Source organism: Engraulis encrasicolus, unplaced genomic scaffold (genome assembly GCF_034702125.1).
Source record: "Engraulis encrasicolus isolate BLACKSEA-1 unplaced genomic scaffold, IST_EnEncr_1.0 scaffold_302_np1212, whole genome shotgun sequence".
In the NCBI taxonomy this organism is placed as follows: Eukaryota; Metazoa; Chordata; class Actinopteri; order Clupeiformes; family Engraulidae; genus Engraulis; species Engraulis encrasicolus.
The window spans coordinates 12,047-25,500 of record NW_026945591.1 but is presented as its reverse complement, the minus strand read 5'-3'; the positions used below and the strand labels follow the sequence as shown (position 1 = coordinate 25,500).

At 42.7% G+C, this 13,454-nt stretch overlaps 1 long non-coding RNA gene across 4 annotated transcripts; it reads right to left on the bottom strand.

Moving 5' to 3' along the window:
• Nucleotides 1–8,352: 8,352 nt before the first annotated feature.
• On the bottom strand, nucleotides 8,353–12,597 carry LOC134443297 (uncharacterized). 4 transcript variants are annotated; one of them, XR_010033632.1, is made up of 8 exons: nucleotides 11,983–12,597; nucleotides 11,211–11,259; nucleotides 10,470–10,539; nucleotides 10,170–10,274; nucleotides 9,687–9,721; nucleotides 9,429–9,538; nucleotides 9,062–9,166; nucleotides 8,353–8,473 (listed from the first exon to the last, which is right to left on the bottom strand). It is a non-coding gene; the product is annotated as an uncharacterized LOC134443297 (long non-coding RNA). The 4 variants fall into 4 exon arrangements; XR_010033630.1 differs by having other exon boundaries at nucleotides 10,170–10,539; XR_010033633.1 differs by lacking the exon at nucleotides 11,211–11,259 and having other exon boundaries at nucleotides 10,170–10,539.
• Between the last annotated feature and the right edge of the window lie 857 nt (nucleotides 12,598–13,454).

Below are 13,454 nucleotides of genomic sequence, written 5' to 3'. Positions count from 1 at the left end.
TTTGACTGTGTGGCTTTTTTTTATTCATTCTCTGACTGAAAATGCATGGTTACATAATTTATATATTCCACAAGACTACAATCAGAAGATTATTTGACAGGTTGCATTTATTTTCTATGTATTAAAAAAAAAAACAAAGGTAACAAGACAAACATGGTTCCAAACAAAAAGGTGAGATGTATAAATGTACAGATTAATGCTCCTACAGATAATGAACAATAAACTCTGCACACTGCCAGTTTGTGTGTTTTATACCGTACTCTGTATAAACCTTTTATATTTCTCTAGTGGAGCAGGGTAACCCTGGCTAATCCTGGGTATTGTACTGTGTATTACAACGTCAACCCTGTTCAAGTGCCCCATACTGTCTGTAGGCTGCATGCCTGAAGAGTCCGTTTCTCTCACCTAGTCCTACATCAGCCCAAAGTCTTCCATCAAAACTGAGAACACCACAGCATTTCCTTTCAATGTTCATGGGCATCTCCTTACAGATTGCGCAGAGGCGCCAGGTTGGTTATGCTACTGGGCTGTGGCTGAGGACCAGATGTCATGTGCCAGGTCGAACATCAAACTGGGGTCACGGATCAGGGCACGCTGCAGTAAACCGATGGGATTGCTTCAAGTTCAATGATTGAATCAAAGGCCTGCAAAGCAATAAATACGTTTTATGTAATGCATTTTCTATTTGATGATGGGGACTAAATAAACTATTGACAATAAGACCGATATGGACATAAGCAATCATTATTGTGTATATAAATAAAGATGTGCCAATTGTATGCATACAACGTTTTGCAGTCAATTTCTTACAAACTGGTGTTGTGCCAGGGGCACACAGATGTATGAAGTAGAAGGGCTTTTATGGATGTACTTGAACTAACCACTGGTGTTGTGTACCTACAACCATGTCATATCACACTAGTACTCATAGGAGTAGAAATATTGTAATGGGTGTTATCACAACAGGTGTACTCGTGCAGCCTACTCGTGTTGCGATATAGAGTACATCTGTTGTGATAACATCCATACAATACTTACACATCTGGAGGAATACAGCAGGACATATGTTATTGTGGGATGAATGTATGTACTTCCTTACAGTTAGCAGGGCGTCAATTCTGTTGGAGTCTTCCTAATCAATATCCCCAACCTCTGCTGCGTCTATCTTCCTCCTCCATCTCTGGCCATCGGTCCTACTGGGTTGTTAGGGTCGTTATGATTGTGATGGGCCAGGAAAGCTGGAGCTCTCGTCGTGGTCGTGGAAGGTCTAAAGCATATGAAAATATCGTCAGCCAAAACAATTTAATTAGCGTTGATCAGTTCGGTTGTTTTTTCTTTACTTCCCTCTGTTCCTGTGTCTGCGCGTGCGGCAACCCAAATGAAATATCCCCGTCGTACATAACTGACGTCCTTGCCTAAAACACTACGGATTGTGGTGTCGGGTATATATAAATACAATAGTAAAATGTATATTGCTGTACACATCTGTCAAAATAAATCCATGTCAGTACTGTAGCTACTGGCTACTGTCTAGGGATGACTGTATAGCATCTGTCATCAGTGTTAGGAAGTTAGAATGAGATAAGTAACATGTATCAAGTCAAGTTCAATAACTAATCTAGTATACATCTACTGTCATCAATATTTCTTGAAATGGCAACCATGACGGCCTGTGCGTTTATTGTGATGTTGAACATTCTTACCGTAGCCGGAGACAGTGCCATGGCTGGAAGTTAGCTTGGCTAATCGATTTGACGTGGCTTCTAGTTCTAGCCCCGCCTCGTGAGCTCTCGTGGTTTCCCGGGATAATCCGAACACTTGACAGACTGCATGCGCGTTCATGTGTTTTGAAGGCGTGGCTTTGAGGGGAGGTCTGAAGGGAGAGGCGGGCTGTGTATTTTCAAAAATATATCTCACAGGAACCGTTTTTCAAAGATCTCCTACTCTACCTTTAATTGCTCAAACGTTTTGATGTTTTCAGCTGCCAGCCATCTGTTAAAGAAACTACTGAGTTCCCGCACTAATTCCGTGTGTGTTTGTAGTTCACCTTTTCTCCAATTTCTGAACCTGGACCTGTACGCCTCAGGTACCCATTCAAACGCACGCAACACTTCCTCTTTAACCTTAGTGTATATATTTTCGATCAATGGCAGAAAGAGCTACGAATGCCTCTTGGGCTTTTCCAGTAAAAATGCTCTGCAACAACAACGTTCGCTCCGAGTCCGTCCAGCCCCGCTGATCAGCAACATTTTCAAACAATGAAAAGAAAATATCGGGGTCTCTTTCATTGAACTTGGGCAACAACTTAACACTTTGAGACAAGTTTATATCTCCTGTCTCGCTATTTGACGCATTGTTCGACCTTTCCGCCATGACCTTTGCATGTTCAAGTTTCTGATTTTCATGTTTCAGTTTCTCATACTCTAATTGTCTTTCCTTTTCCCGTTCCAGTGCCTCTAAGCGCCTATGTTCCATCTCCATTTCCAAAACCTCTTTCTGTTGCTCAAACGTCAGCTCTGCACTATTTGACCTGTGTGGTGAAGAATCGATCTTTATGGGCGTTGACTGCGCTATAGCCCCATCAGCACCAGTCGGTTCAATATCTAACAAAAGCCCCTTCTCTTGTAGTTTGTCTTTTACCCACGTTTTCAAGGCAGGTTTTTTAACTTTAGGTGGGGAATCAAACGCATGTTCCTCTGCAGTTTTTAACAACTCATCTACCGTCATTTTATCCAAATCCTTTAAAGACAACGAGGCCATGGTCCGCGTTATTTACCGACTTCCAAAAGGAAGCGCGCAACCAGAATTACCGTACCAACGAAATGATCAAGGTTGCCCCTTGTAATTGCCCAATTACCGTACCTACAAATGTTTTTACCAAGGTTACATTCTCTTACTTTTTCCCTTTTTTAGAACATCATCCTTTCACAAAACCAAACACAATGAATGTTGTGCAGCCAAACAAAATTGCCGATGCAGGTAATCTCGGCCGCAACAGGAGTTACAAAGTAAACCAGCTAGATTGAGCTGCCCCGCATCTAAATAGAGAAAGAGGCCCTACTTTTAACCTAGTCTTCATGTGCCCACATACGATTGGTCTGCATGCAAGCAGTCCCCCCGCGTTCGACACACCAGAAAAGCAAAAGAAAGTTTACAATAAACCACCAGCGTTAAGCGCTCTTACCTGCCGCGGGGGTTCACGTTAGCTCTGGCGGATCTAACCAGCCAATTTCTCCAGTGCGCACAAAGACACCTGCACCTGCTTTGGCTTCTACACAAACAAAAGAGCGGCCCAACCAAAAAAAATTGGCCTCCCCAGCCTTTGGCAAACAAAAATCGAACCAAAACTTTAGACTACTTTTCAACTCAAATGAAAAAAATCTGCGCATGGATTCCAAAAAAATAGCCTACCGATCAAGGTGCTTACACCCGTCGGCCCAAACCCATTACTAATTACGAATTAGCAATAAACCATGTAGGCCTACTTAAGGTAGCCTACAAACCGTCGGATTAAATCCCTGGACGAGATCCCAATTATGTTACGACCCCTGGCTCAAAAGGTGCAACATAAAAGGAATCCACACGCAGGATAACGATTTAGGGTATTTATTTCAAATTAATAAAGAATAATGTATGTGCAAAATCAGTAATCACGTAAGTTTGTGCAAAAGATGCCTAGGGGTGACCAAACCAAAAACCCAAAACGCCAAAGGGGTGAAAAGGGGAGGCCCCGCCATGCCAGTGTAGCACGGTTTTGTATTCTGCCTCATCAGGACGCGCACCTGCGCTCCATCAGATGCTGAGCACAGCCAAATGCATCGAGCAGGTACAGCTGACAGAGGGCGAAGCTGTCCCAGGACTACCCAGTTCGTCACACAAATTACACACACTTTGACAAGAACCATGCAACTACACACATACCATGCAAACAATAGGCCTATACTGTATATGCAGTGATGTACACAGCACTCGGGTCACAAATGTACAACTAGGAAAACATTTCATTACCGACAGGTTAAGTTTGGGCAGGCTGTCATCATGCTTTAGCGTACGTATCGCACGCTAGTGCATGGTGCGACGCATTTTGAATTCAAAGCGTGCTCCTCAACGCAACGGTAAAGCGCTTTCATGCACTTTTGACTAGTGACGAGGTTTGCGCAGTTTTCCCGCCGTGTCGGCGATTTTGTTTTGTCACAGCGCATTTCTGTTACTAAACGCAAATATGTTTTGCTGTGCCCTAACCAAAACCACCCCTAAACCTAACCTGTCAGTGAAGTAATGTTTCTGCTGCTTTACTTCTGCCAAGAACAGCAAAATTAGGCGAATTTCTACCTAAATTGTGCCTAAACCAAAACCATCCTTAAACCTAACCTGTCACAGGGCGTTGTGGAGCACGACACACGCGATAGTGAGTTCAAATCAGCGTGTCATAGATACGCTTAGCCTATGCATGATGTTTGGGAAGGGCACAATTCATAAAACTCAGAAACATACAATGCTTTTTCAAAAAAGGGTTATATGTTCCCCGCTGCATCCAAGTAGACTGCTGCCACATTGCTAAGAGCAGGTTGTTGTTACATCTCTGACAGGTTAGGTTTAAGGATAGTTTTAGTCAGGGCACATACAAAAATGGATTTTAGTAAAAGTTGTCAATTCATAGTAAATATGTGGTAAATATGAAAGTAAGAGGAAAAATACTACAGGTACTGCCTTTTAAAGGGTTTATGAAACAAAAACAAAGTAAAGGAATTTGACAATTTCCAGGACAGATTCTGAAAGTTCTTAGCCTTGTGAATAAAATGGGATATTGTCTGGGTGATATTTCAGGGTATCTGCACATTTTTGCTCACCCAATTTAATGCTTTTTAATACCCTTTTTAATACCTCCAACAAGAAAATTAATACCACTACACGGGGTGTGTGCATGTGCACGTTACATGGTATAGTTGTTATTACATTGCTATAATGCAATGCAATACACATATACAATAAAAGTATTATTATGACTATTGTGCTAGTAGTGAAGCCTAATGTGAACACATGTAAGCAGCAGCAAGGAAGAATTGATCTAGAAGCCTATAGAGACCAAGCTTGTCGAATTGCATACAAGCAGGAATTAAGTTAATGGGGGGGCCTAATGTTTCTCCCTCAGCCTCGCACATGCTTTAATTAGCCTACGAAATAAAACTGAGCATGCATTCACGCTGCTCTCTGTTATTTCATTCTCACTGCCAGCTCCCTTGTCACTTTCTGTGGCAGACATTTGTCATGACTTGTTAAAGAGGTTTCTGAATGATGTGGGAGTTTTCATGACTGTGCAGAATCTGCCCCTCCCTTAGAATAATGTATAGTTATTTCAAATCAAAGTAGCCTGCATCTGTGTTAAAATTACAGTTGATCTGGCTGCTGCCCAGGAGGGCCCAAGCTCCAGTAGTCTTTATTGTTGTTCTTAATTTAACCAAAGACATGCAAACACAACAAAAAGAGCGAGGTGACACACACTAGTTGAAACACCATTAGGCCTAACCCATTTCTTTTAAATTCCTTCAAAACTGAAACCATTTCAAAATTGAGCATGTTTGAAAGTTTGATGACATTTAATCAAATACCTTCAATTGTAAAAAATAAAATAAAATGGGCAACAATTGACCATTCATAATGGATAAATAGTTGAGTGCACATTAGCCTACAATGAGTAGAGGCTATAACACCTGTGGTTTAAAAAGGGTTAAAAAGGAACGGCTCTGGGCTACTCCTCCTTTCCCCCCCAAGCTTCATAATAGAGACGGTGGCATCTAGCAAGAGGCGTTCTACTTTCAGTTTAGCAACAAGTCCTTCTTCGGAGCGGCGAGAGCAAGAAGCAGCAGCAGCTTCATGTGAATACCACAAGCATTTCACCGCTGACACGCGACTAAAATATAAGCTACCGATGCACACGCCACGCGGTTACCGATTTGGACATCCTCGCATATCTCATTGCATCATTTAGACTCGTAAACACCGATTTATTACATTTTACACACATTTCCACCGCTTGCAACTTCACTACTCGGGCACACTCCCGATTGCGTTACCCCTTGACAGCATCAAATAAAAGTAAACACAATGATACGAAGCTCGGAGACTTTGAAGTAGAATATTGCACGATTTAACTGCTAATCTAAATTGCAATCATGGCATTCATGAAATTACATGCGTTAGCAAACGCTACACTCAAACTCACGCTTTCGACGAGTAAAGTTTCGACGGTACCACAGAAATACAAATATCCACGCGGCATTTTGGTTGATGAAATGTAAAGTCTCAACTCTTAAACTGCGGTCAAGTCAGCCACCACACGCACTGTGGTCGATGGAATTTACTTGGTCAGCCATCGTCATCAACCAGTAGGGGGATCCAGACGAGGGGGTCTGCTACCTGACCTGGCCGCCTGTCATTTACTGTCGAGTGCCTTGTTTCCTACCCCAGGCATGTTCCGACTCGGAGCGCTTGTTGCCGTCTGTCTTAGTGATGGAAAACTGTTTTTACGTAATTTAACTGTCCAAATATCTATATATTAGGCTACTAAATTGTGTCCGGGTGAAATTTAATGCCGATCCTTTGAAAATTAATGCCACACCTCGAAATTTAATGATTTTTAAAGCCTTAAATTGCAAGTTCTGTATTTAATGCTTTTTAATGCTTTTTAATGTCCCGCGGGGACCCTGTATTTTGTCCTAAAAGTAAAGTTAAAACGTTCCCAAAAAGTGTTTTTTTGTGACATGCAAATTTTATGCAAATGATATGCGTGACATAGAAGGGGTGAGTTCACCTCATTCCACCTTGTTCAGATCAATGGCGGCTAGTACCAAAACAAAGCGTAGTGTCAAGCAGTGTGTTGCTGGAGGGCCGAACGGTGCCAGCTGCAAAAATGGCTACTTGACAGAAGGAATATCTTTGCACAATTTCCCTTCTGTGAAGAATGATGGAACTGTGGCCGACAAGGAGAAGGCTAAATCAAGCTAGTGCTCTGTGGATCCAATGCGTGGTTTTGAAGCAAGCTCGTGGTCACTGTTGTGCTCGGCACATTTCCACCCCTTGTGCTTCACCACAAATGTGGAGGTCGTGGGCATGGTTAGACTGAAGAGAATGCTATTGCCTCAAGCAGTTCCAACAATTGACATCGCCGGCGTGCAGACTGAAACTGCCCCTGTAACTGCTCGGGCACGAAGACAGGTGAGTGCACTGCTTTTCTTTAGGCTACTCGTTTTACCTTGTCCATCTGCTTTGTATGTTGTTTTCAGGAAAGGGTAATGCACATTACATGCCAAACCGATGCGAATGCTCTCGGAATATGCACTTTTTGTTGATTGCCATTCAACTGGTCAATAAATTGGTTTTGGGAGGATATCCGCACATCAGCGTGGTGCTCTCAGTCGAGGACAGCCAACTCACAGACTGGGCTACTCAGGGCTTTTTCTGAACAGGGAAATAGGGGCGCTCCACCCTCATACCTCCGTGGGTGCATCCTCATACCTCCGTGGGTGCACCCTCATACTTTTATTTTTATATATATATATATATATATATATATTTGAGCGCCCCTAATACATTTCTCATTCATGGGGGGGAACACCGCCCTTCACCCCCTGTAACCTGCCATGATGCTCCCTCATGCCAAATAATCCTAGAAAAAGTCCTGTTACTGCTTAGCGAATAAACGGAGATGCACATAGCGTAGGCCTACTTTGAAGCGTTGATTGTTTGTTTTTAGTATTGTGGTGCACGTGTGGCTGACGTTTGGACACACCTCGTCCTCAGAGTCAGGCTGAGGGACACGCGACGCCTGTGACTTTGAGCACAAAAAATAATAATAATGATAAACGCTAAAAATATGCTGAGGACTCAGGCTATATAGGGCGTTTTTAATAAAAATAAACATAAGAACTGTCAGGCTATGTCAACAATCGTCACTTCGCCTGTCAGACATGTCACTTTCTGCAGATGTATCAGTGCCTCTGAAATAGATTTGTGCTGCTGTTTTTTTTTCTCATGAGGTTGGATGTGTGGTTTTTCGACACGCTGATGTTTGTATCAGAATTTTGGTTCCTTTATAAGATGTGGGTCCATCAAATGGGTGTTGTTTTCTCAGATCGCCATACTAGCAAACCAGGGACTCTCCTCTTTGATGTCACAGCCCAGCTCATTAGTCAAACCAAATTTCACAGAATTCACACTTTGAGTTGCCATTTTCACAAGTTCCTCCAGGATGATTGGGTTCAAAGTCTCATCGATGCTATCAGAAAAAACAAGGCTTTAATGGGAATGACCGTTTATTTTCGTTTCATAAACCCTTTAATACAGACTATACAGGTATGTACAACATTATAAACATTGCAGTTGATTTCATGTTCTTCAGCCAGGGTCTACTGAAGGTCTCTGGTCACTGCGTCCTCGTCATACTGCAACAGGCACTCAGTCTCACTTCTGGGAGCTGTAGAAACAAATAAATTAATACTTCACCATGCACCTCATATTGACATAGCAAATAAGCAAGTCATATTGAGCCCAACAGGGATAATGTCCTATTTCAGTCTTCTATGGCCTCATGCACTATGTCTCCCTGCCAGGATATGTAGGATGTAAGAAAATAAATCAAAACATAGCAATGCACAGCATTGAGAACTTATCTATAAAGTAGCACAAGTCATATTGCCAATGTAGGCCAGGGGTGGGGAACCTATGTCTTGAGGGCCGTTTGCGACCCTTGAGGCCGTTTTATCTGGTCCCCGATATAATTTTAATGTTATTCAGCTTCACATAAAATATGACATATTTTGTAAAGGAACCTTAGAAAATACATTTGCAATACAATTAAGTTATATTCAGGGAAGCTGAAGAAGGTGGTGTTTGTTTAAATGTGGCTGCCTTCAATATAGGTCTAAAGTGAAGGGGAAAAATCCTGGTTTGTGTTCATAGTACGGCCCTTGGAGAACTTTTACGGCCCCTCGGATGAATTTGAATTGGCCCTTCGAATGAGAAAGGTTCCCCACCACTGACGTAGGCTATAGGTTAAGCTTACCCTCTTTCACTCTTCTGTGGTGAGACTGTGCCCATTTTGGGTTGACCTCCACACGCGTCTGTAGCACAGCACACAGGATTGCAGGACACAGCATCCTGCAGGACACTACCAAAAAAAACAAAAAAAAAAACAAGGGGAATGAATAAATTACCTGACCAGTTATTAAACAAATGAAAATTGATGTGCCAGAGCTGTGGTAAAAGTAACCTTGGGTCCAAATCATCTAGGCCTAGGGTGTGTGTGTGTGTGTGTGTGTGTGTGTGTGTGTGTGTGTGTGTGTGTGTGTGTGTGTGGTAAATCCAGTGTTAACATTATTCAGATATGAGAATTAATTCATTCATTCATTTTAACTGACATTAGTACATACCCATATCAGTGCCATTTCACCCTGCCAAGACACTGGACCTGGGTCTATTGGAGCTCTCTGCTCAGGGTGTCCTCATTATACTGCAGCAGGCACTGTTGTTTCTATAGTTCCTAGAAGCGAGACAAATAAATAAATACTTTGCCATGCACCTCATATTGACATAGCAAATATGTCAATAAGCAAGACCTATTGAGCCCAACAGGGCCAATCTTACACTATATCAGTTTTCTGTGGTCTCTTGTAAGATTGGCTCATCACCATTCTGCAGGACACTACCGTCTCCCTGCCAGGATCTGTAGGATGTAAGAAAATAAATCAAAACATAGCAATGCACAGCATTGATTACTTATCTATAAAGTAGCACAAGTCATATTGACAATGTAGGCCAGGGGTGGGGAACCTATGTCTCTAGGGCCGTTTGCGACCCTTGAGGCAGTTTTATCTGGCCCCCCGATATAATTTTAATGCTATTCAGCTTCACATGAAATATGACATATTTTGTAATGGAATCTTAGAAAATACATTTGCAATACAATTAAGTTATATTCAGGGAACCTGAAGAAGGTGGTGTTTGTTTAAATGTGGCTGCCTTCAATATAGGCCTAAAGTGAAAGGGAAAATCCTGGTTTGTGTTCATAGTACGGCCCTTGGAGGACTTGGAGGCCCCTCGGATGAATTTGAAGCGGCCCTTCGAATGAGAAACGTTCCCCGACCCTGACGTAGGCTATAGGTTAAGCTTACCCTCTTTCACTCTTCTGCGGTGAGACTGTGCCCATTTTGGGTTGACCTCCACATGCGTCTGTAGCACAGCACACAGGATTGCAGGACACAGCATCCTGCAGGACACTTCAAAAACAAGGGTAACGAATAAATGACCTGTCCAGTTCTATAAAAAAGAATACCCTGAAAAAGAACACCCTGTTGTTTCTACAGCTCCTAGAAGCGAGACAAATAAATTAAATACTTTGCCATGCACCTCATATTGACATAGCAAATGTATCAATGAGCAAGTCATATTGGTCACAAAGAAGTTAATCTTACATTCTTTCAGTCTTCTATGGCGAGTTAGGCCTTCAGGTGACTCGTCTTCGCCATATTATGAGACAGCAGCCTGTGAAAACATGGTAAATAGAATAACCCATTAACCTTGGGTCCTAATATAATACATGGACATAAACTAGCCTACATTATTTAGACAAGGTCAGTAGACCTCCACGTGAAACAATAAGAAAAAGTGACCATACATAATTTCAATTTCTTGAAGAGGCCATCTACACTTATTTGTGCAACAAGTGCTGTTTTGAGGACCCATACTTTTTAAGGACAGGTTGCCTACTGTTGCAAATGGCAGGGTATTTCACATTGATTTCGGGGTGGCGTGCTCAACTTGACCACTCTGGTCGACATTGAGCTCGCGCTGATACATTGGGCTCGCGTTACTGAGAACGATTCCCTGATTGACGCTCCCAACGCAGGACGCTCCCCTGTCGGCTCGCTCCCACTAGCCAGACTATCGGTCCCACCGCCATATAACGGAGCTAGTTATCTTTTTGATGTTAGTTTTTTGTTTCTAACCCTAACCCTAACCCTAACCTTGACCCTAAACCTAACCCTAAATTGCTTGTATGTGGCAGTGTATGATAATACGTGAAATATAATCGGGTGGGACTACACGTCCGGGAGTGATAGAAACACCTGGGACTGCACGTCCGGGAGCGATCTCAGTTGGGAGTGTCCATCTACCACCGTTTCAAAGTAGCATGGAACTAAATTATATCCCACCTTTGACTTGATTTTACGCCGGTGGGTCTTGGAACCCCTGTGTGACTGCCTAGGTTTCAGGATAGAGAAAGTAAAACAAAAATCATTGAGTAAAATCGATGGGGGACAAATTGTAGCTTTTGTAGACAACGTCGCTACTTGAGGAAAAATAGCAATACAGGGATGTTAGCTACTCTATACATAGTAGTGACGCTACGACCAAGCTACTAGAGAATGTAATTAAACTAGTGGCAAAAAAAAAAAAAAAATTAAACTAGTGGCTTCGCTACTGCCCAGCACTGAAAACCAACATACCCAGACGACACACCAGTCTTTCCAACGTCGCCTATGCATTTTTGCCGCTGTAAAATACATTGGTAAGGCGTCTAAGCGTTAGTTCATCAGCGAAATACCGGGCAGACGTGAAAAATGAGCAGTGCCCAGCATCTAGTTGATGAGCTAACGCAATAGCATGCTAACGGTAGCCTTTGTCTATCTTTAGGCAGGGGAAAGGCAACTGAGAACGAGCAATGTCAAACAATTTACCATCAACAAGTATACTTAACATATTCACCGTTTCACCACAGCATTTTGTCATTACGATGCTCGCAAGTCATCAGAATTTACTAGCGTACAGCAGCAACTAGTGTAGTCACATTGAGGGGACTCGAGCTACCAGCTATGTAAAACGGCTGTGCCATAACTTAGCAATGGCGGATCTGTGTTCAGAGGAGCTATTCAATCGCTCTTGAGTACTGAAACTTTAAACCACAGTTGAGTAAAATGTACTTACATGTATATGACGCCCATTTTCCGTTGGTATGTGAGGAACTTTTCCCCCATATCGCCAAGAAACTTGTAAACCACACAGACAGCGCGTGGTTCTGTTCAATCAGGAAGGTGATGTTGACCGCGGCTGATGGCTTCTTTGTGGCTTGTGTGTGGAATTCGCATTGTGCAAATTAGTTTTACTGCCACCTAAAGGCTTGGTGTAGAACTAATTTAACCAGAGACGGTCTTCCTTGAACAATCCTTGCTTTAGTTCAGAATACCATTTAAAAACCAGAGTGGCCAAGCACATTGATGTTTTTCCTCAAAAGCAGCTGAGGAACCTTTTTAATTCGAAGGGTCACTTCAAAATGTATGTCCAAGAAAGATCATTCAGATGATTCTATTTTGATAGCCTATTCTGTAGGTTCATTTAAATGTTTATAGCACAGATCGAATTGTTTGATCAACTTAATTTCTGAGCTTATAGTATCATAATAAAATGTACTGACAGCAAAGCTGTGGCTAGTAGAAAGGTTTAATGCAGGGGTGGGGAACCTTTTTCATTCGAGGGGCCACTTCAAATTCCTACCATGGTCATAAAATCCTCCGGGGGCCGTACTATGAACACAAATCAGGATTTCCCCATAAAATTTAGGCCTATATAGACACCTTTTGGTCTATATAGACATATAGACAACTTTAAAGGTACACACCTTTAAAACAGTCCCCATCTTTTCTAGGACCCCTGAATATAGCTTAATTGCATCGGAAGATTCCTTTAGGCCTGCAAAATATGTCATAGGCCTATTTCATGTGAAGTTGCAAAACATTATAATGATATCAGGGGCCGGATAAAACGGCCTCAAGGGCCCTCGAGACATAGGTTCCCTACCCCTGGTTTAATGGTTAGTGATTCTGAAAAACACCACTGGGCAGCGTGAAAAAAACATACACACACACAGACACACACACACATTTTAGTAAAAGGCCAAAAAATGCCCTAGGGCCCCCAACAATCCCGTTGCCTAGGGACCCCAAAATCCTAGAAACAGGCCTGCCGATCCCCCACTCCCTCCCACCCACCTGACCTCACCCCACCCCACCCCACTTGAAACTGACTGGGGCAGCTCCCGACCTGATCACTGGCATTTACATATTAAAGGCTCTTCTAAGAAGGGGATGGGAGGGGGGCATGGGGGAGCCGCAAATGCTGTGGCTTGAGGTATGAGGCAATTTAAGGTGCAAAACTCATCCACAAATTCCTCTTTTCATGCAGTGTCAACTCAGAAACATAGCATTTCTGACAGGTTAGGTTTAGGGATGGTTTTGGGAAGGTCACAATTTGAAAACTTCGAAACACACAATGCGGGGAACATAGAACCCTTTTTTTAGAAAAAGGAGGCTGCAGAAGGTTAACCCTCTGAGGTCTAAGGCCGTTCAGAGGCTTTTAGGCTGCTTGCACCACCCTGACATTTTCAAGTATTTTCAGCTAAC